Source organism: Thalassophryne amazonica, chromosome 17 (genome assembly GCF_902500255.1).
Source record: "Thalassophryne amazonica chromosome 17, fThaAma1.1, whole genome shotgun sequence".
Classification (NCBI taxonomy): domain Eukaryota; kingdom Metazoa; phylum Chordata; class Actinopteri; order Batrachoidiformes; family Batrachoididae; genus Thalassophryne; species Thalassophryne amazonica.
Genome location: NC_047119.1, coordinates 67,426,933 through 67,451,082, shown reverse-complemented (window position 1 = coordinate 67,451,082; position 24,150 = coordinate 67,426,933). Strand labels below are relative to the sequence as shown.

The window sequence follows — 24,150 nt, the reverse complement described above, 5'->3', positions numbered from 1 at the left end:
TGATGACTGAGACAGGTGGACATGGAGAAGTTTTGAAGAGGATTAATTCAAATTCCAAACCAGGTCCGAGACAAAATTCAGACCCTGATGAAGACTCAAGTATGGGAGGGAGTCAAAAGAAAATAAAGACGGTGAACTTGAGACAGTACAGCAAAAGCTGTCTTTCATTCGAATTTACTTTCACTGGGGACGCAACAACATTGACTCCATTGTGCCTGGTGTGTGGTGAAAGCTAGTGAACAGTGCCATGGTTCCAAATAAGCTTAAACGCCATCTCCAAACGAAACACCCAATGCTTCAAAACAAGCACGTGGAATATTTTGTTTTGTGCTCTGTGCGTATCCTCTTTAAAAACAGCTGATCCGCAATGTGCAAATGCTAATGCATTTTTTCCATGCAAATGCACCCAAGTCTCTTTCTGAAGACAACATGACGGAAAAAAAAAAAAAAAACGCTGATTAAACTTTCTTACCTGTTAATCTGGTCGTGTTTTCTGCATAAATAAACGTTATCCATTCTTCTGCTCAAACAGCAAGTCAGAGGCAAATCCATGCGGGAAAAGGGCGCCTCCCCACCACATCCCTGGATTAAGGGTCCACTTTTAAGACATATTTTTATACTATTACTACTACTAATACTACTTGTAATAATAATAAAAACTTCAACAACTAAAATGTTTAGAAAGAATTTAAATGTTACAAAAATGTTAGAAGAATTTAATAGTTACATTTACAAACAATGTAGGTATAAAATTGTAAGTTTTACTGTTATAGTGCTGTCAACAGTTAAATATAAGATCAAGAAAGATGTATTTTTTATAAGTATTTATGTTCATTGAAGTCAAGAAATGGTGACTATAACGTCAGTAATAGCAAAACTGGTTGTCATTTTCATGTTGAGGTGGGAGGGGGGTGTTGTCGGCAGCTGCTAAAGTAACTAATAAAATAACTAGTAATCTAACTTAGTTACTTTTAAAACTGAGTAATCAGTAAAGTAACTTACTTTTTCAAGGAGTAATCAATAAATGGGTTACTTTTTTAAAGTAACTGTGGTGTAGCGAATCTGACTGAGGTTTGAACTGAAGACAAAGACTGCTGTTTCACTTTTGTATTTCTTGTGTTTGAAATGTCATAAACAAATGACCAAGTATTCCAATACTTTTAGAGGGCACAGTATCCTAACCTTATGATGAGTGCAAAATGAGTGTGGTATTATTACTGTTTTGTTTAAGAATGTTTATTTTTCACTGTTACTACACTTTGTGTGAAATTATAGTCATATCGTATATCATATTGATATGCCAAATTGAGATACAAAAATTTGGCCATATTGTACAAACCCTACTGTCAACTAGCTGAAAACTTTGAATGTTAATTTACATCTACATTAAAAATGTTAAAGTGGCAGGGGGTTAAGAAGACTGTAATTAGGGGGGTCTGGGGGGGAGCAAGCCAAGCCACCTGTGGAGCCGTGGAGTCACCGAGGGATGGAGGACAGAGAGGTGAGTGTAGCTACGCTGGTCTGCTCAAAAAGGACTTCACGCTCCTTACTGATGTCCACAGACATTTATTTCTTTATTCAGCTCGTGTAACAGCCATGGAACAACCGTGGGTAACACCCGTGGAACACCTTGAAAACGTGTGCGCCTGTTTGACCAGCAGTAGAATGACACCATAAGCAGATTCTGTGTCTTATATGAGTTTACGTGCTGCTCTGACTTTCCTTGTCCCTTTTCCTCTCCCGCTCTACACATATGCCCTTCCGGGTCGAGCAATTATGTGGCTTATTTACTCTTCAGCACAGGTAATTTCAAAATAAAATAAACATCTTAAGCTGTAAAGCCGTGTTACACATAGCCTTAAATAATCGTGCAGTTATTTACCAAAATGAACAAAGGAAATTTTGTATCATATTCCTGTTGTCATGGTAACCTATATACAATTCATTTGGCGTCAGTTACACTCCCACCAAATTACCTTTGATACACATGAAGATGTTGCACTTACACTCTTCATTTAAATAAATCAATGTAATTTCAAAGAAATCATCTACTTTCGACAAGAACGACAAGCTTTTGGACGGGTCTCTCTATAATGGATGGTTTGCGCAAGCGTTCACCCCTTCTTCCCCAGTTGCTTGTCTCCAACTTGTAGTGACACCTTTCTATCAGTCCATCATCACCCTCGTGTACATCTACCACTCTGCAAGTGTCCATTCATTACTAGGGATGTTTTCATCCTTGACTATCACAATATCACCACTCTCATGTTGCGCTTAGGGGCATGCCATCGCTGTCTCAGAGTGAGGTTAGCAAGGTATTCTTCCTCCATCTGTTCAAAACTGCTCTGTAGCATACTGGACTCTTCTCCACGTTTGGTGGCATACACGTCTTCTTGAACAAACTTGCCAGGTGGGGGCAGTGGTACAGCGCATTTCATGGTGATAAGATGATTTGGTGTTAAGGGCTCCAAACTTGTGGGATCACTGATACTGTTGAACAGTGAGTGGGCGACTGTTTACAATGTACATGGCTTCATAAAGAAAGGTTCTTAAAGATGCGTCATCCAACCTTCCAACACTTTGGGGCAAGAACTTTACTCAGTACACTTTTACAGTCCTGATTTGGCGCTCCCATGCCCTCCAGCATGGCTTGAGCTTGGTGCATTCATGAGGAAGTCGCACTGCTTATTTGGCCAAGTATGATGTCACTTTGTCTTTGTCGATTTCTCGTAGAGTTTTGCCATTTCATTCTTTGCTCCCATGAAGTTAGATCCCTGATCCGATCTGATTTGTCTGATAGCTCCACGGATAGCTATAAAACAGTGTAAAAGCATTGATGAATGTATCAGTTGTCATGTCTTCTAGCATCTCTAAATGAATTGCTCTCGAGCTGAGACATGTGAAGAGAAGAGCATAGCGTTTGTACACTTTGCGGCCTTGGTTTGGTACTGAAGGGGCCAAAGCAATCCATACCTACATAGGTGAATGGTGGGGAAGGGGCAATGCGATCACTAGGCAGATCTGCCATTCTTTGTTCCTCTGGTGGTGCACGGGCTCTCTTACACCACACACATTGTCGAGTATACTTAGCTACTGCTTTACCTCCTCCAACAATCCAAACCATTAGCTCTGATCTCATTTAAGGTTTGACCTTGACCTTGATGCTGTGTCTTCTCATGACAGTGTCCAATAATTAGCCTTGTAATAATGCTGTCTTTAGGGAGTATTGCAGGATGCTTCACCTCAAAATGTGTGGATGCCTTCCTTAGCCTACCTCCAACTCTCATCACACAGTCCTTGAGGAATGGATCAAGCTGATAGAGTCTGTTATTACAGGGCAACTTTCCTGTTTTCTGTTCAAGGTTATTCATGCTCTTCCTGAAAAGCATTTTGTTGTGCAAGGTTAACAAGGGTCAATGTGGCTTGTCTCCTTTGTTCCACATCTGGTGGCTCCGATGTCTTTATTTTCTTTGCCATTCGTTGAATGCGTGCAACAACATTGACTGCAGTAGTCCATTTGGAGAGTCGTGACAAATGTTCTGCAATGCCCCATTGTTGTTCCAACTCAGTATCCAGCACTTGTATGGCCTTTACCTCTGGATCTCCCACCAACAGCTCCGGAATGTTTTGTTCTGTTACTATCTCTCTTTCCATAAAAATCTGGGACCTGGTGAACCAGTTTGAGTCAATAAGGTCAGTGACTTTTAGGCCACGTGAGGCGTGGTCAGCTGGATTTTCTGCAGTGGCAACATAATACCACTGTTCTGGGTTTGTAGTTTTGCGGATTCTCTGTAGCACGATTGGCTACAAAAACATGGAATCTTTTGGCCTCATTGTTGATATAGCCTAGAACTACCTGTGAGTCTGTCCAATAGTATTCCCTGTCAACTTTGAGCTCTAGTTCTCTTTTTAGCATAGAGCTCACAGCAGCATAATTTACGGCCGCTGTTAGTTCTAGTCTTGGGATAGTGACTATTCTGGTTGGCGCAACCCTTGCTTTGCCCATGACTAAAGTGCAGTGCACTTGTTGGTCACTCACCAACCTGAGGTAGGAGCACTGGCCATACCCTTGACTGCTTGCATCAGAGAAGTGATGAAGTTCAACTCTCAGGACTTCACCAAAGTTTATGGGTTGAAGCATCTGGGGATCTGGATCATTTTGAGATTTTCTAAATCTTTCAGCCAACCCTCCCACCTTAGCTTCAGTTGCAGTAGGTAGCGGATCGTCCCACCCAATGCCTTTCTGACACATTTCTTGCAACACTTCTTTCCTTCTAAAATGAAAGGGGGCCAGGAACCCTAAGGGATCATAAAGAGAGGCCACAACAGAGAGAATACCACGGCGTGTCAGTGGTTTCTCATCGAATGTCGCCTGGAAGAAAAAGTTGTCATTTTCTACATTCCATCTTATGCCTAATACTAGTTGCACTGGAAGGTCATTGTAGTTGAGGGCCACGTCCTTTAACTCAACTGCACGTTCCATTACATTGATTGTGTCTAGCACGTCTCTGCTGTTGGAAAGAAACTTGTGAAGGTGCAGCTTCCGCTTTGGCACACAAAGCTTGGGCCTCCTTTAGAAGCTCAATTGCCTCTCCAACAGTTTCCACACTTAGGAGGCCATCATCCACATAAAAAATGCCTTTTAACAAAGTTGGCTGCTAGTGGGTACTCTCTCTCATTTTCATTGGCCAGGAATGTTTCATACCGTAATTAGCACAACCTGGGGATGAGGATGCTCCGAAGAGGTGGACTTTCATGCGGTATTCTGTGGGCTCCAAGTCTGTGTTCCCATTTTCCCACCAGAGAAACCTCAAATAGTCTCTATCCTCTGATCTGACGTGGAACCTGTGAAACATCTTTCTATGGTCACACATAAGTGCAATGGGGTGCTTACGGAAACGACATAGTACTCCCGTGAGGCCATTTGTGAGATCAGGCCCTGTCGTTAAGTGGTCGTTTAAAGCTGTCCCTTCGAACTTTGCAGAGCAGTCAAATACCACCCTGATCTTGCCTGGTTTTCCTCGGGTGATAAACACCTTGGTGTGGTATATACCAGACATTTCCTATCGTCGGCTTTGAGTCTGTCTTTTCAGCATCGCCATCTCTGAAAACTCCTTCCATGAACTTCACATAGTCATTTTTAAACTTAGGATCTCTGTCCAGTTTCCTTTTGAGGGTGCTTCAAACGACCCAGAGCCAGACTCTTGTTGGTTGGGAGTTGGGGGGCGTGCCTTAAATGGAAGGGGCATTTCAAGATGACCATGCTCATTTTGATGGATCCCTTCTTTTAGGATTTGGAGGAATTGAATATCCTCTTGCGATATATCACTCTCGTTTGGTTTGGTATCTGCAAAATCTGACTCGAGTACTTTAATAATGTGCAGTAGGGTTACGGGGGGTATCTCTTTCACAGCCACACGATGACATAGACCATTTACATTGCTTGCATTTGCCAACTGTGGTGCCCCTCCTACATGCTCCAGCCTAGGTCTGTTCTGACAGCATAAGGCTCGTTGTCATCTCCAGTGATGACTCTCTGGGAGCTAGGCTCTGGAACAGTCGTAGCCTATCAGCAATCCAACTGCACAGTCCATTAAAGGGGGAATCTCTTGAGCAATGTTTGCGAGATGTTTCCCATTTGCTGGCTGTTTGACAAGTAGGAATGTGTGTGCGCTCAAGTGGAATGAAGTCTCTTGTGTAAGCTGGAGGTAGGTCGATGGCACGTATTGGAGAAGAATCCTCTGACCTTAAGTCCTTGTGCTCTTTGACTCTCACACATAGTTGTCCCTTTTGACCATAGTTGCGAGCTTTAGTTTTACTGCCTCTAACACTGCCTGCAGCTTGCCACACACTTCCTGATCAACAAACGTGTGGGTGCTTTGCGTATCGAATAGCGCATACACCAAGGTTTCACTGCTAGGAGAATTAGTTGGACGAAATCCACACTGGCACAATCATTGAGGTGCTTCCATTCTTACTTCCTTCCACTGAACAAGAGAGTGAGGCCATGTTCTCATCTGCTGTAATTGTACAGGTTTGTCTGCTGGAGAGTGATCTTCATGCAGAGGAGTTGGATGGCTTCTTTTGCATATGCTGCACGTGGCGCTGTTTTTACAAGTCTTTAGAGATGTGACCTGTCCTCAGGCATGCAAAGCACAGTTTGTTTTCATGTACATAGTTTTTCTTATCATCCACAGACATTTCTGTTAGCCTTGGACATTTATGTATGGTGTGATTTTCCTCCACAGCAAATGCACTTGCTGTGTTGGAGTTTTGTGGCGGTATGTCTCTTTCTTGTGCTTATCAGTGTCTCTTATCTTTATTTCCTCTATGTCAGACTTAGCTGTGAAGGTTGCAGTGTCTGAAGCCTTTACACGGGTGACAAGGCATTTGCTTTGTGGCGTTTGTTTCTCTCGCTAGGATTTCTGCAGGTGGCTTTAAAGCGTGTAAGGACGACACTGGGGTTACAGGCTATGCGTGCCTCCTTATAGATAAAGGAGGCAAAGTCTTTAAAGCTTGGATAGTTCTCACTTTTATCCAGCTGTTCTGTTACATAGCGATTCCACCTGGACGTTATCCAATCTGGGAGTTTGACCACAACTTCTGGTTCTCCTCACAATCATCTAGCACTTGTAGACCTTTTATGTGAGGCAATGGCATTGCTACATGTTTGCAGGAAATCACTGGAATTCTCATCAGTTTGACATACTCTTTTCCCCGATTTTTGGCCATTTGTTGAGTTTTCTCTCTGAAAGCACGTTGCACTACAAATGAATGACCATATCTTGCATTGAGCCTATCCCATGCTTCCTTATAGGCTTCCTCATCTTACAGGTAGAAACTACCTTCAAGAGTAGATTTAGCTTCTCCTGCTATGTATTTTGCAGATAAAATAGCCTGTCTGCAGGATTTGAGCATCGTCTCTCTATTATAGCCTTAAAAACTTGTGCTACCACTCTATGACTTTAAAGGTTCACCGTAAAACACAGCAGGCTCTGGGGCAGGTAACCGAGTGAGAGCTATTGACTCTTGAACCATCTGTACAATGGCTGACTCATTTTTTGTGACTGGCTGATCAGCGACGTTCAATGTAAGAGGTGGACAGCGTAGGGCTTACTTTGCCGTGTGCACATCTCTCACGTTTTTCTTTAATCTCCTCTCTGTGTAGACTTTCAGCTTTGCCTGCTTTACTTCAATGTCTCTTTGGTTTTCAAGTTTTTCAATTGTTGACGATGAGCTTCAATAGCTTCTTCCAATTCCATTTCGGCTTTCTTTGCAGCTAGTTGTGCGGCCGTCTCCACTCTCTTGTTTGAGATGCTAGGTGACCTCAGAGAGATGGTCAGAATGAAGGCTTGTGGTAGTTACTCTGGAAGCAGTAGATCCATATATTGATCTGGCATATTCGTTATCAAGGAGCATACGTAATCTTGCCTTTTCTGCTACATCATCAAACCCATTTCTTCTTCTATTATTCGTAGTCTCATTAACCGCACCAAGTCCAAAGTTACAGCGCAAGCATGCATCAACTTCCTCCGAATTTCTTGACTTGGGACGGCTTGCCTTCTAATGTTGTCATAGGTTTCTTTCAATCGGAATCAAGCATTTCAACATCATCCATCATGTCACACCAGTCCTTTCCTGAGGCATGCTTCCTTTAATCTTGTGCGAGTATCTCTTACTTTAGTTTTCCACTTGTCATAGAGTGATTGAAACTTCTTTTGCTTTTGGTCTAACTCCTGTTCCTTGAGTTCTTGCATTTTAGGTGTAAAATGTCTTTCACGGGAGGATTTTCTTATTTCTCTTCCAGACTGATCAGTTATAGCATACATTTCCTTTGGTCTTACAGCTGCCTCTGTATGTACTTCCCCTTGTTCTTGGGGCTCATGGTCGAATTGGTTATCATTTTGTATTTTTCTTGCTTTATTTTCTGTCGTTTTGTTATTCATTTGACTCTTTATTTATCCATCAGTAGCTCTGGCCATTCATAACTACACAATTTGCCCTTAAGATGCGCATTTGCACTTGGTCTTGCAGCTGCACATGAAACTTTGAACTCTGAAGCCTTGGCTTGCTGCAGGATGCGAAGAACTCTGGCGCCGCCTTGTGGGTGTAGGACGAAACAGCCTCAGCACGATGGATCAGGTGACGTTTTCACTGTAGCTACGCTGGTCTGCTCAAAAAGGACTTCACGCTCCTTACTGATGTCCACAGACATTTATTTCTTTATTCAGCTTGTGTAACAGCCATGGAACAACCGTGGGTAACACCCGTGGAACACCTTGAAAACGTGTGCGCCTGTTTGACCAGCAGTAGAATGACACCATAAGCAGATTCTGTGTCTTATATGAGTTTTACGTGCTGCTCTGACTTTCCTTGTCCCCTTTTCTCTCCCCTCTACACATATGCCCTTCCGGGTCGAGCAATTATGTGGCTTATTTACTCTTCAGCACAGGTAATTTCAAAATAAATAAACATCTTAAGCTGTAAAGCCGTGTTACACATAGCCTAAATAATCGTGCAGTTATTTACCAAAATGAACAAAGGAAATTTGTATCATATTCCTGTTGTCGTGGTAACCTATATACAATTCATTTTGGCGTCAGTTACAGTGAGTGAGCGTGCAGCTGCACGCAAGCACACATTAACCGGCTTCTGAGCGAAACGAGGTCAAAAGCCAGGTCAGAAATTGTCAAAAATGGCAATGAGTATGTTCTTGAGAGAAAACCAACGAAAACAGTTGCGCTGAAATGTAGAATGAACAATTCTATTAAATCAAATCAAATCAATTTTATTTATATAGCGCCAAATCACAACAAACAGTCGCCCCAAGGCGCTTTATATTGTAAGGCAAAAGCCATACAATAATTACAGAAAAACCCAACGGTCAAAACGACCCCCTATGAGCAAGCACTTGGCAACAGTGGGAAGGAAAACTCCTTTTTAACAGGAAGAAACCTCCAGCAGAACCAGGCTCAGGCAGGGGCAGTCTTCTGCTGGGACTGGTTGGGGCTGAGGGGAGAGAATCAGGAAAAAAGACATGTTGTGGAAGAGAGCACAGATCAATCACCAATGATTAAAAGCAGAGTGGTGCATACAGAGCAAAAAGGGATGAATAAAAATGAAAGAGAGTTTACTAGGAAAGAGTTATTGGTTATTAGGAAAGAGAATTTACTATTATTAGGAAAGAGAATTTACTCATATATGGAGATAGAGAGGCCAGGTTACCAGGTAGGTAAGAACGCTGTCCACAGCTCTGCAGGTAGCCAACTGGCACCTGTACCTCCATCATATCACATCATTAACCTGCTCCAGGGGGAGGTCCTCAAGTGGGCTACTGCCCTCTGGAGTACTGGCTCTCCCATTATCGATTGGTTTTCTGTTTTCTCCCAGGAATCCTCAACGTCAAGACTTCCGTTTCCCAGCGCTTTTGTCACTCCGACAGGAGCAGCGTAGTGCCGTGCATATTCCGTCAACTTCTGCATTCTGGCAATGGAGACTGATTGGAATGCTGCGGCGCTGCATAACATGTTTTCCAATGGGTCATCAGAGGTGTTAAAGGATGAGCTGGCGGCTCAGGATGAGCCAGAGACTCTAGATGAATTAATCTCGCTTACCATCCGTATTGACAATCGGTTGAGGAAACGTGGCAGAAGAAAGGTTGGAGGGCTGACTGAGCCACTCCCACTCGGATCACTTCACGACACGGACAAAGTCCTTCTTTCACAAGCTCCACGGGTAATCCTCTCCCAGTCCTACAGCTCCCCTGCTGACAAGCCCATGCAGCTCAGCAGGGGCTAAATTGTCCCCACCTTGGGTTTGCCAGCAGCTGCAACTGTTTAGTTAGGCTTAGGTAGTGATTCCAGTTTGGCTTCAGTTGCGGGTCTGTTGTCTGTTTATGGTTGTCTGTCTCTGTACGTTACTCATGGTAAGTTTGTCTCTTTATGCTTGCTGCTTAAAATCTTCAGTATTTCCTGTGGTCACTTCTGGTTTAGTCTGTGACTTTTTGGGCTGTCAAGGACCAGCCCTTGGAGGGGGTGGGGGGGTACTGCTAGGGTCCTGTCTGTGATTAGGTTTTAGTTGGTTTGTTCTGCCGTTTATCTCCACTGTCTGTTTAGTCTCATTTCCTCTATCTTGTCTCAGTATTTTCTTGTCATTTCTTCTTAGTCATTCCCACCTTTTTCCCACCTTTCCACATCTTGTCATTTTCACCTTACATCTTGTCTTTTCTCCTTCAGCTTGTCAATTATTCTCCTTTGCCATTGTCTTCTATCACCTTCGGTGTCAAGCAATGTCTCTTTCTCTACTTCCCTCTGATCATTTATGTCCTCACAGGTTTTAGTCTTGTCTTGGTTTTACTACTCTCTGTTGCCCTCTGTTATTCTGTCTGGTTCCCTGCACATCCTTAGTCGTTTGTCTTGATGTTACCTCCCTCTGCTGGTTGTGTTTATTCCTACATGTCATTAGTCTTTAATTGTCCCCACCTTGGTTTGCCAGTAGCTGCAACTGATTAGTTAGGCTATTTCTAGTGATTCCAGTTTGGCTTTTGTGTTTGTGGGTCCATTGTCTCTTTATGGCTGTCGGTCCTCTTACTCATGTCATGTTTCTCGTCTTTATGCTTGGCTGCTTCAAATCTTCAGTATTTCTTGTAGAAGGTGTCATGTCACTGTCCATGAAGGGACAATCGCGTTTAGTAGACAGCATTGGGAGTGAGTACTCTAGTATCGCATATTGGGTTCTGTGGCACATGCACATGATCATGGTGCCCTTGGCAAGGATCTTAACCTGCAAATTGCAGATTGGGGTTAAGCACTAAGTAGTGTGAAATACGTAAAGTTTAGTTTAGACAAATTAAATATAAGCATTATTATCAATCTATATCATCACTTTACAAGTAGGTTTCTTTATATAGGTCAGTGATGCACGCCCACTGATCCATTCTGCAGTGTGACATGCCCACTGATCCATTCTGCTTTGTGACACATCCACTGATCCATTCAACAGTGTGGATGGATGGATGGATGAGCTTTATTGTCATTGTGATTACAAGTGCAACAACAACAGATTACGTCCACATTCAAATTGCCAAAGATAAGATACAGCAATTAATCCACAATTATACTTGTTTACCATAATAATGGCACACATCAGAATTAAGACAACACATATACATTTGACAATGTTTATGTGCACTAAACTTGAAACAGTCCGTTTTCCGATTGAGGCTATGAGTGTGGGGGGAGCCGCTGCAACAGGAGTCGAGCCGCTGTCAGCTTGGGGGAATGGGAACCTGCCACAGCTAAAACTATGCAGCCCCTGGAGGCGGTGGCCGGGGATGGGTGTGTGATGGGGCAGGAGGGGAGGTGGGGGGGGAGTGGTCATCAATTTCAATCAATTTTTTTTTATATAGCGCCAATCACAACAAACAGTTGCCCCAAGGCGCTTGTAGATTGTAAGGCAAGGCCATACAATATTATGTAAAACCCCAACGGGTCAAAACGACCCCCTGTGAGCAAGCACTTGGCTACAGTGGGAAGGAAAAACTCCCTTTTAACAGGAAGAAACCTCCAGCAGAACAAGGCTCAGGGAGGGGCAGTCTTCTGCTGGGGCTGGTTGGGGCTGAGGGAGAGAACCAGGAAAAAGACATGCTGTGGAGGGGGGCAGAGATCGATCACTAATGATTAAATGCAGAGTGGTGCATACAGAGCAAAAAGAGAAAGAAACAGTGCATCATGGGAACCCCCCAGCAGTCTACGTCTATAGCAGCATAACTAAGGGATGGTTCAGGGTCACCTGATCCAGCCCTAACTATAAGCTTTAGCAAAAAGGAAAGTTTAAGCCTAATCTTAAAAGTAGAGAGGGTGTCTGTCTCCCTGATCTGAATTGGGAGCTGGTTCCACAGGACAGGAGCCTGAAAGCTGAAGGCTCTGCCTCCCATTCTACTCTTACAAACCCTAGGAACTACAAGTAAGCCTGCAGTCTGAGAGCGAAGCGCTCTATTGGGGTGATATGGTACTACGAGGTCCCTAAGATAAGATGGGACCTGATTATTCAAAACCTTATAAGTAAGAAGAAGAATTTAAATTCTATTCTAGAATTAACAGGAAGCCAATGAGAGAGGCCATATGGGTGAGATATGCTCTCTCCTTCTAGTCCCCGTTAGTACTCTAGCTGCAGCATTTTGAATTAACTGAAGGATTTTAGGGAACTTTTAGGACAACCTGATAATAATGAATTACAATAGTCCAGCCTAGAGGAGAATAAATGCATGAATTAGTTTTTCAGCATCACTCTGAGACAAGACCTTTCTAATTTTAGAGATATTGCGTAAATGCAAAAAAGCAGTCCTACATATATGTTTAATATGCGCTTTGGAATGACATATCCTGATCAAAATGACTCCAAGATTTCTCACAGTATTACTAGAGGGTCAGAGTAATGCCATCCAGAGTAAGGATCTGGTTAGACACCATGTTCTAAGATTTGTGGGGCCAAGTACAATAACTTCAGTTTTATCTGAGTTTAAAAGCAGGAAATTAGAGGTCATCCATGTCTTTATGTCTGTAAGACAATCCTGCAGTTTAGCTAATTGGTGTGTGTCCTCTGGCTTCATGGATAGATAAAGCTGGGTATCATCTGCGTAAACAATGAAAATGTAAGCAATACCGTCTAATAATACTGCCTAAGGGAAGCATGTATAAGTGAATAAATTGGTCCTAGCACAGAACCTTGTGGAACTCCAGGAGTTGCGGTCAGCCTTTATCCAACCATGTTCGGAGTCTTTAGTCATAAAACAAAAAAGACAAACACAAACAACCAAAACACACCCCCCCTCCCCAGGGGACCGTCCCATCAAACCCCGGGAAGAGGAGAAAAGAAAAAACCCCAAACTTAAGCTTACAAATAAAAGTGCTAAAACACCCCCCCCCCCCCCAAACGACATGTAGGGACCAACACCCCCCAGATGACTTCCCGCCAGCTCCAGGAGTAATAACCACAGCCGAGGTCCCTCTGGGATCCGACGTCACCCACGGGGACTCCCAGCGCCTCCCAGAGGACCACTCGTCAACCCCAGGAGACGCCTCCCCTCATGACCAACGGACCCAGCCCCGGCCATCTACAGCTAGATGGACCCACAGCCCTTTCCCCCCAGAGGACACCACAGTCAAACCCTGAGGGCGGAAACTGGGGGAAAACAAGAAGAGAGAGAAAAACATACAAACAAAACAACCCCAACCCCACCCCCTTGGCGCAGTGGAAACTGGAAGCACGTCCAGTGTCACCAACCGTGACTATACCCCAGAAGCCAACCGGAGGAGTGGAACAGCGGTTATGGCAAACGCACAAAACGGCGCCACTCCTCCGACTTCTACACCAGCCACTAGCTGCAGGTATATCCCACTGCCCCAAACCTCAGCCACGCCGATGGCAGATGGCCAAAGGTGTGCTGAAGCCGGAGGTGGAACAGGGAATCAAAAAACACCCCCCCCCCCCCCAGGTGCAGAGGTTACCCGGAAATGCCCAGTATAACCAAACTGCAACACTCCAGCAACGCGACACTACGGCTCACCCGGCTGGAGCCAGAGGAGAAGAGAGGGAAGAAAAAGAAAATACCCCAAAACCCCCCCCCCCCCCCCTTCCGGTGCAGAGGCTATCTGGGAAATGCCCAGCACAAACCAAACTGCACCCCTCCAGCAACGCCGACACTAACGGCTCACCCGGCTGGAGTCAGAGGAGAATAGAGGGCATAACAAAAACAAACAAAAAAAAAAAGAAAAAAAAAAAAACCCAAGTACCACCCCATTACCCCCCAGGGGACGGTCCCATCAAACCCTGGGGAGGTGAAACAAAAAGAAATAAAAAGAAAGACTAACAGACCAACATACAGTTGTTTGGGTCCTTTTTTTTTTCTTATTAGACAGGCTGCAGGGTCACAACCCCAGACACAAACAGTGGAAAAAAAAAATAAATCCCACACAAAAACCAACTCAAAAAACACCCACACGAAATGAACTAACACAAAACAATCAGTGACGTATACCGTTAAGCTCAAACAATCGAACACACCTGTTCTAACTTAAGAGCTTAACGGTATGTGACTAAGTCACCAAAAGAGGGAGCCCAAAGTGCTAAAAATGAAAAAAAAAAAAAACCCCTTTGGTGACAGACAACAAACGAGCTGCATCTCCGTGCGCAGCTGTGTGCACACACAACCAAAATGTGCTCAACTAAATAACGCCGGAGCTGATACAACAGACGCAGTAGTTATCTTTATCCGGGGAAACAGGGCTACAACTGTAACACAGGAAGCTCAGGCGACCCGTGCTACAGAGCTCCGCCGTGCGCATGCACCCATTACAGACACACTCTTGCAGCTCCCGTTTAAACCTCTTATCCTGGTCGGAGCGTGACGCGAAGCCGTCGCCGTCACACTCCACCACGACCCACGAAAAGGCACAACACAGGAACACGGCTGCAAGAGAGCACAAATCAGTATTCAGCAATGGGTCTCAAAACACGCACCATTCCGGGTGGAGAGCACCCGCAACTGATCCGGATAACTACTAAACGTATGCGCCGCCTTCCGGCGCGTTACCGTCTCTGCTACCGCTGGGTCCGTGATGTTTGGCCAGAGACTACTGTTATGTGTCGGACGCAGCTCGGAGAACCGACCAGCGTTTGAAGGACCCAGTATGAAATAAGCAGAGCACGGTACAAAGGCTAACTGAATTTAATACATAACAGTGATGTGATACAAAAAAACAAAAGAGTGTGCGGTCTGGCGTGGTGGTGATACGGTGCGCTCCCAGCAGCGCTAACGGTCCGGAGCCAGAAGCCGTTCGGACCCAAGGACCCCGCCGACACCCCCCAGGTGGCCGCAACAACCGAGTCTGTGAAAGAAGGAACCATTATGTTGAGTCCACACTCTACACACAGAGAGACCACTCAAAGGTGTACATAAACAGCAAACACTTCCTGGCTTAATTACTAATCAGCTTCCCAACCTGCAGGCATGGAACATCCAGTTCACAAAACTCCACTGCAGTGGAAGCCGATACATGACTAACGTACAGCTCAATATAATAAGGTGTGAGGGACACCACATTTACTGACTGTATAAACGTTAGTCACAAAATCTAACGTACCTCAGGAAGTGTGCTGACGAGCGTGAGACCTCACCCCCTCCTCTTTCACAGACCGTGCATCAAACCCTGGACGTTCTCTGCATCCACTGATGATGAGATTGGCTCCCGAGACGACGATCTCACCCGTCTGGTCACAAGGTCGAGTCTCTGGCAAATACACACTGTATACTCCAGTCTTAAATGCCACCATGTTCCAATCCATATAGATGCACCACAGCTGTGAGTCCTGACGAGCCGCAGGTGATCAGGGTGAGGTCCTGATAACCTCAGCAACACAGCCACCCAGTCCCAAATGCAAGCCACCTGGAAGGAAAACCAAAAGACAGAAACAAAAAGGCAGCCAGGCCCCCCCAGCCATACAACAGTACCCCACCCCACGGGAAGCCTCCCGGCGACCACACAAACCTGGCCCAGGAGAAACACCCCCCTCCAGGGACCATGGCTGGAAACCGCATCTGCATTCGTTTTCCAACAGAATGGTTGATGTCCTCTCCTCTGGCTGCATCCTTGCCTTTGTTTCAGTCAGTCACTTAGAACAGGTGTGGCCAGGAGTTCTTAAACCTGTGCGGGTCAGCCTTTATCCAACCATGTTCGGTCTTTAGTCATAAAAGAAAAAAGACGAACACAACAACCAAAACACCCCCCCCCCCCCAGGGGACCGTCCCACCAAACCCCGGGAAGAGGAAAAAAAAAAACCCCAAACTTAAGCTTACAAAAAAAAGTGCTAAAAAACCCCCCCCCCCCCCCCCCCCAAATGACATGTAGGGACCAACACCCCCCAGAGGACTTCCCGCCAGCTCCAGGAGTAATAACCACAGCCGAGGTCCCTCTGGGATTCCAACGTCACCCAAGTGGACTCCCAGCGCCTCCCAGAGGACCACTCGTCAACCCCAGGAGACGCCTCCCCTCATGACCAACGGACCCAGCCCCGGCCGTCTACGGCTAGATGGACCCACAGCCTTTCCCCCCCAGAGGACACCACAGTCAACCCTGAGGGCGAAACTGGGGGGAAAAACAAGAAGAGAGAAAAAAAACATACAAACAAACAACCCCAACCCCAGCCCCTTGGCGCAGTGGAAACTGGAAGCACGTCCAGTGTCACCAACCGTGACTATACCCCAGAAGCCAACCGGCTGGAGTGGAACAGCGGTTATGGCAAACGGCACAAAACGGTGCCACTCCTCCGACTTCTACACCAGCCACTAGCTGGGGGTATATCCCACTGCCCCAAACCTCAGCCACGCCGATGGCAGACGGCCAAAGGCGTGCTGAAGCCGGAGGTGGAACAGGGAATCAAACCCCCCCCCCCCCCCCCCAGGTGCAGAGGTTACCCGGGAAACGCCCAGTATAACCAAACTGCACCACTCCAGCAACGCCGACACTACGGCTCACCCGGCTGGAGCCAGAGGAGAAGAGAGGGAAGAAAAAGAAAATACTTTATGCTTAAGTTAAGGCACGTGAAGATTACACTGGGAAACAAATCGTTATCTAGATAACTAGATCAATCTAACTGCGCAGATTAAACAGCTAACAGATACAGCAAAACACCGCTGTGCTCCGGAACAGGAAGTGATACAATACCGCAGTGAGAGCCAACCACCAGTAGAGGCAAGCAAGCCCCTGAGTGGTGCATGCTTCTTTGTCCATGTGTGAGTACGTTACTGTCCTTGTACTGGAGTTAGAGAGATAAGGAGACAGCCAATGTTTCGCAAGGCAGTAGGGATTCTCCTGGAGGAAAACAATGGGGCATTTTATCCTTCAGAGGCTGATAAGACTGCCGTGTTTGTGGTTGAGCAGTGAAAAACACTTTTTCAGCTTCACATGAACAAACCAGATCCCAAATTATGAATATTCACTGGTCTCTGAAATCTTCACCTTCTCCTGCAAGGTGAGCATTTGCTCCAAGATGTTATCCATTTTGCATCTGAGTTCAAGGGTTAACGCAGTCTGAGAATGCATGTGACACACCCACTGATCCATTCTGCACAGTGTCACACACCACTGATCCATTCTGCACAGTGTCACACACCCACTGATCCATTCTGCACAGTGTGACACACCCACTGATACATTCTGCAGTGTGACACACCCACTGATCCATTAATGCACAGTGTGACACACCCACTGAGCCAGTTCTGCATGTGTGACACACCCACTGTATCCATTCTGCACAGTGTGAAACACCCACTGATCCATTCTACAGTGTGACACAACCACTGATCCATTCTGCACAGTGTGATACACCCACTGATCCATTCTGCACAGTGTGACACACATACTGATCTGTTCTGCAGTGTGACACACCCACTGATCCATTCTGCACAGTGTGACACATCCACTGATCCATTCTGCAGTGTGACACGCCCACTGATGTATTCTGCAGTGTGAAACACCCACTGAGCCATTCTGCACAGTGTGAAACACCCACTGATCCATCTAACAGTGTAACACACCCACTGATTCCATTCTGCACAGTGTCCAGACAACCCACGATACATTCTGCACAGTGTGGCACACCCACTGATCCATTCTGCACAGTGTGACACGCACACTGATTTATTCTGCGCAGTGTGACACACCCACTGATCCATTCTGCACAGTGTGAAACACCCACTGATCCATTCTGCACAGTGTGACACACCCACTGATCCATTCTGCACAGTGTGACACACCCACTGATCCATTCTGCAGTGTGACACACCCACTGATCCATTCTGCACAGTGTCACACACCCACTGATCCATTCTGCACAGTGTCACACACCCACTGATCCATTCTGCAGTGTGACACACCCACTGATCCATTCTGCACAGTGTGACACACCCACTGAGCCATTCTGCAGTGTGACACATCCACTGATCCATTCTGCACAGTGTGACACATCCACTGAGCCATTCTGCAGTGTGACAAACCCACTGATCCATTCTGCACAGTGTGAAACACCCACTGATCCATTCTGCACAGTGTAACACACCCACTGATCCATTCTGCAGTGTGACATACCCACTGATCCATTCTGCAGTGTGACACACCCACTGTTAAAAACTGCACAGTGTGACACACCCACTGATCCACTCTGCACAGTGTGACACGCCCATTGATCCATTGTGCACAGTGTGACACACCCACTGATCCATTCTGCACAGTGTGACACACTCACTGATCCATTCTGCACAGTATGACACGCCCATTGATCCACTCTGCACAGTGTGACACACCCACTGATCCATTCTGCACAGTGTGAGACACCCACTGAGCCATTCTGCAGTGTGACACATCCACTGATACATTCTGCAGTGTGACACGCCCACTGATCTATTCTGCAGTGTGACACATCCACTGATCCATTCTGCACAGTGTGACACACTCACTGAGCCATTCTGCAGTGTGACAAACCCACTGATCCATTCTGCACAGTGTGAAAAACCCACTGATCCATTCTGCACAGTGTAACACACCCACTGATCCATTCTGCAGTGTGACATACCCACTGATCCATTCTGCAGTGTGACACACCCACTGTTAAAAACTGCACAGTGTGACACACCCACTGATCCATTCTGCACAGTGTGACACGCCCATTGATCCATTCTGCACAGTGTGACACACCCACTGATCCATTCTGCACAGTGTGACACATCCACTGATCCATTCTGCAGTGTGACACGCCCACTGATCTATTCTGCAGTGTGACACACCCACTGATCCATTCTGCACAGTATGATAAACCCACTGATCCATTCTGCCCAGTGTGACACACCCACTGATCCATTCTGCAGTGTGACACACCCACTGATCCATTCTGACAGTGTGACACACCCACTGATCCATTCTGCAGTGTGACACGCCCACTGATCTATTCTGCAGTGTGACACACCCACTGATCCATTCTGCACAGTATGACACGCCCACTGATCCATTCTGCACAGTGTGACACACCCACTGATCCATTCTGCACAGTGTGACACGCCCACTGATCCATTCTGCACAGTGTGACACACCCACTGATCCATTCTGCAGTGTGACACGCCCACTGATCTATTCTGCAGTGTGACACACCCACTGATCCATTCTGCACAGTATGACACGCCCACTGATCCATTCTGCACAGTGTGACATGCCCACTGATCCATTCTGCACAGTGTGACACACGCACTGATCCATTCTGCACAGTGTGACACGCCCACTGATCCATTCTGCAGTGTGACACGCCCACTGATCTATTCTGCAGTGTGAGACACCCACTGATCTATTCTGCAGTGTGAAACACCCACTGATCCATTCTGGACAGTGTGACACATCCACTGATCCATTCTGCAGTGTGACACGCCCACTGATGTATTCTGCAGTGTGACACACCCACTGATGCAGTCTGTACAGTGTGAAACACCCACTGATCCCTTCTGCAGTGTGACACACCCACTGATCCATTCTGCACAGTGTGACACACCCACTGATCCATTCTGCACAGTGTGACAGCATCACTCTGAGACAAGACCTTTCTGATTTTAGAGATATTGCGTAAATGCAAAAAAGCAGTCCTACATATTTGTTTAATATGTGCTTTGAATGACATATCCTGATCAAAAATGACTCCAAGATTTCTCAAAGTATTACTAGAGGTCAGGGTAATGCCATCCAGAGTAAGGATCTGGTTAGACACCATGTTTCTAAGATTTGTGGGGCCAAGTACAATAACTTCAGATTTATCTGAGTTTAAAAGCAGGAAATTAGAGGTCATCCATGTCTTTATGTCTGTAAGACAATCCTGCAGCTTAGCTAATTGGTGTGTGTCCTCTGGCTTCATGGATAGATAAAGCTGGGTATCATCTGCGTAACAATGAAAATTTAAGCAATATCGTCTAATAATACTGCCTAAGTGACACACCCACAGTATGACACGCCCACTGATCCACTCTGCACAGTATGACACGCCCACTGATCCATTCTGCACAGTGTGACACGCCCATTGTGAACAGTGTGACACACCCACTGGTCCATTCTGCAGTGTGACACACCCACAGATCCATTCTGCACAGTGTGACATGCACACTGATTTATTCTGCAGTGTGACACGCCCACTGATGTATTCTGCAGTGTGACACACCCACTGATGCAGTCTGTACAGTGTAAAACACCCACTGATACCTTCTGCAGTGTGACACACCCACTGATCCATTCTGCACAGTGTGACACATCCACTGATCCATTCTGCACAGTGTGACACGCCCACTGATCCATTCTGCAGTGTGACACGCACACTGATCTATTCTGCAGTGTGACACACCCACTGTTAAAAACTCAATCATCAATCAATTTTTTTATATAGCGCCAAATCACAACAAACAGTTGCCCCAAGGCGCTTTATATTGTAAGGCAAGGCCATACAATAATGATGTAAAACCCCAACGGTCAAAACGAACCCCTGTGAGCAAGCACTTGGCTACAGTGGGAAGGAAAAAACTCCCTTTATCAGGAAGAAACCTCCAGCAGAACCAGGCTCAGGGAGGGGCAGTCTTCTGCTCGGACTGGTTGGGGCTGAGGGAGAGAACCAGGAAAAAGACATGCTGTGGAGGGGATCACTAATGATTAAATGCAGAGTGGTGCAAACAGAGCAAAAAAGAAAAGAAACAGTGCATCATGGGAACCCCCCAGCAGTCTACGTCTATAGCAGCATAACTAAGGGATGGTTCAGGGTCACCTGATCCAGCCCTAACTATAAGCTTTAGCAAAAGGAAAGTTTTAAGCCTAATCTTAAAAGTAGAGAGGGTGTCTGTCTCCCTGATCTGAATTGGGAGCTGGTTCCACAGGAGAGGAGCCTGAAAGCTGAAGGCTCTGCCTCCCATTCTACTCTTACAAACCCTAGGAACTACAAGTAAGCCTGCAGTCTGAGAGCGAAGCGCTCTATTGGGGTGATATGGTACTACGAGGTCCCTAAGATAAGATGGGACCTGATTATTCAAACCTTATAAGTAAGGAAGAAGAATTTTAAATTCTATTCTAGAATTAACAGAAGCCAATGAAGAGAGGCCAATATGGGTGAGATATGCTCTCTCCTTCTAGTCCCCGTCAGTACTCTAGCTGCAGCATTTTGAATTAACTGAAGGCTTTTTAGGGAACTTTTAGGACAACCTGATAATAATGAATTACAATAGTCCAGCCTAGAGGAAATAAATGCATGAATTAGTTTTCAGCATCACTCTGAGACCTTTCTGATTTAGAGATATTGCGTAAATGCAAAAAAGCAGTCCTACAGATTTGTTTAATATGCGCTTTGAATGACATATCCTGATCAAAAATGACTCCAAGATTTCTCACAGTATTACTAGAGGTCAGGGTAATGCCATCCAGAGTAAGGATCTGGTTAGACACATGTTTCTAAGATTTGTGGGGCCAAGTACAATAACTTCAGTTTTATCTGAGTTTAAAAGCAGGAAATTAGAGGTCATCCATGTCTTTATGTCTGTAAGACAATCCTGCAGTTTAGCTAATTGGTGTGTGTCCTCTGGCTTCATGGATAGATAAAGCTGGGTATCATCTGCGTAACAATGAAAATTTAAGCAATACCGTCTAATAATACTGCCTAAGTGACACACCCACAGTATGACACGCCCACTGATCCACTCTGCACAGTATGACACGCCCACTGATCCATTCTGCACAGTGTGACATGCCCACAGATCCATTCTGCACAGTGTGACACGCACACTGATTTATTCTGCAGTGTGACACGCCCACTGATCTATTCTGCAGTGTGACACACCCACTGATCCAATCTGCACAGTATGACACGCCCACGGATCCATTCTGCAGTGTGACACGCCCACTGATCCATTCTGCACAGTGTGACACATCCACTGATCCATTCTGCAGTGTGACACGACCACTGATCTATTATGCAGTGTGAGACACCCACTGTTAAGAACTGCACAGTGTGACACACCCACTGATCCATTCTGCACAGTGTGACACACCCACTGATCCATTCTGCTGTGTGACAAACCCACTGATCCATTCTGCACAGTGTGAAACACCAACTGATCCATTCTGCAGTGTGACACACCCACTGTTGAAAACTGCACAGTGTGACACACCCACTGATCCATTCTGCACAGTGTGACACGCCCATTGATCCATTCTGCACAGTGTGACACACCCACTGATCCATTCTGTACAGTGTGACACATCCACTGATCCATTCTGCAGTGTGACATGCAAACTGATCTATTCTGCAGTGTGACACACCCACTGATCCATTCTGCACAGTATGACACACCCACTGATCCACTCTGCACAGTGTGACACACCCACTGATCCATTCTGCACAGTGTGAGACACCCACTGAGCCATTCTGCAGTGTGACACATCCACTGATACATTCTGCAGTGTGACAACAGCCCACTGATCTAGTCTGCAGTGTGACACAGACCCACTGATCCATTCTGCACAGTATGACACGCCCACTGATCCACTCTGCACAGTATGACATGCCCACTGATCCATTCTGCACAGTGTGACATGCCCACTGATCCATTCTGCACAGTGTGACAACGCCCCACTGATCCATTCTACAGTGTGACACCCCATTGGATCTTTCTGCAAGTGTGACACACCCACTGATCCTTCTGCACAGTGTGACACATCCACTGATCCATTTCTGCAGTGTGACACGCCCACTGATCTATTCTGCATGTGACACACCCACCTGATCCATTCTGCACGTGTGAAAACACCCACTGATCCATTCTGCCAGTGTGACACACCCACATGATCGTATCTGCAGTGTGACACGCCCACTGAGCCATTCTGCAGTGTGACACACCCACTGATCCATTCTGCACAGTGTGACACACCCACTGATCCATTCTGCACAGTGTGACACACCCACTGATCCATTCTGCACAGTGTGACACACCCACTGATCCATTCTGCAGTGTGACACGCCCACTGATCTATTCGCAGGTGTGACACCCACATGATCCATTCTGCACAGTGTGACACACCCACTGATCCATTCTGACAGTGTGACACACCCACTGTCCATTCTGACAGTGTGACCACCCACGATCCATTCTGCAGTGTGACACGCCCACTGATCTATTCTGCAGTGTGACACACCCACTGATCCATTCTGCACAGTGTGAAACACCCACTGATCCATTCTGCACAGTGTGACACACCCACTGATCCATTCTGCAGTGTGACACACCCACTGTTAAAAACTGCACAGTGTGACACACCCACTGATCCATTCTGCACAGTGTGACACGCCCACTGATCTATTCTGCAGTGTGACACACCCACTGATCCATTCTGCACAGTGTGAGACACCCACTGAGCCATTCTGCAGTGACACGCCCACTGATCCATTCTGCACAGTGTGACATGCCCACTGATCCATTCTGCACAGTGTGACACGCCCACTGATCCATTCTACAGTGTGACACACCCACTGATCCATTCTGCACAGTGTGATACACCCACTGATCCATTCTGCAGTGTGATACACCCACTGATCCATTCTGCACAGTGTGACACACCCACTGATCTATTCTGCAGTGTGACACACCCACTGATCCATTCTGCACAGTGTGACACATCCACTGATCCATTCTGCACAGTGTGACACATCCACTGATCTATTCTGCAGTGTGAAACACCCACTGATCCATTCTGCACAGTGTGAAACACCCACTGGTCCATTCTGCAGTATGACACACCCACAGATCCATTCTGCACAGTGTGACACGCACACTGATTTATTCTGCGGTGTGACACGCCCACTGATGAATCCTGCAGTGTGAAACACCCACTGATCCATTCTGCACAGTGTGAAACACCCACTGGTCCATTCTGCAGTATGACACACCCACAGATCCATTCTGCACAGTGTGACACGCACACTGATTTATTCTGCGGTGTGACACGCCCACTGATGTATTCTGCAGTGTGACACACCCACTGATCCATTCTGCACAGTGTGACACATCCACTGATCCATTCTGCA

At 46.1% G+C, this 24,150-nt stretch overlaps 1 protein-coding gene and 1 long non-coding RNA gene across 2 annotated transcripts in view; one reads left to right on the top strand and one right to left on the bottom strand.

Moving 5' to 3' along the window:
* pip5kl1 (phosphatidylinositol-4-phosphate 5-kinase-like 1) overlaps window positions 1-24,150 on the bottom strand; it is a 130,167-nt gene that overhangs the window by 92,565 nt on the left and 13,452 nt on the right. The window lies entirely within an intron of this gene.
* On the top strand, window positions 798-18,056 carry LOC117529846. Its single transcript, XR_004566118.1, has 3 exons — window positions 798-861; window positions 1,502-1,507; window positions 18,046-18,056. It is a non-coding gene; the product is annotated as an uncharacterized LOC117529846 (long non-coding RNA).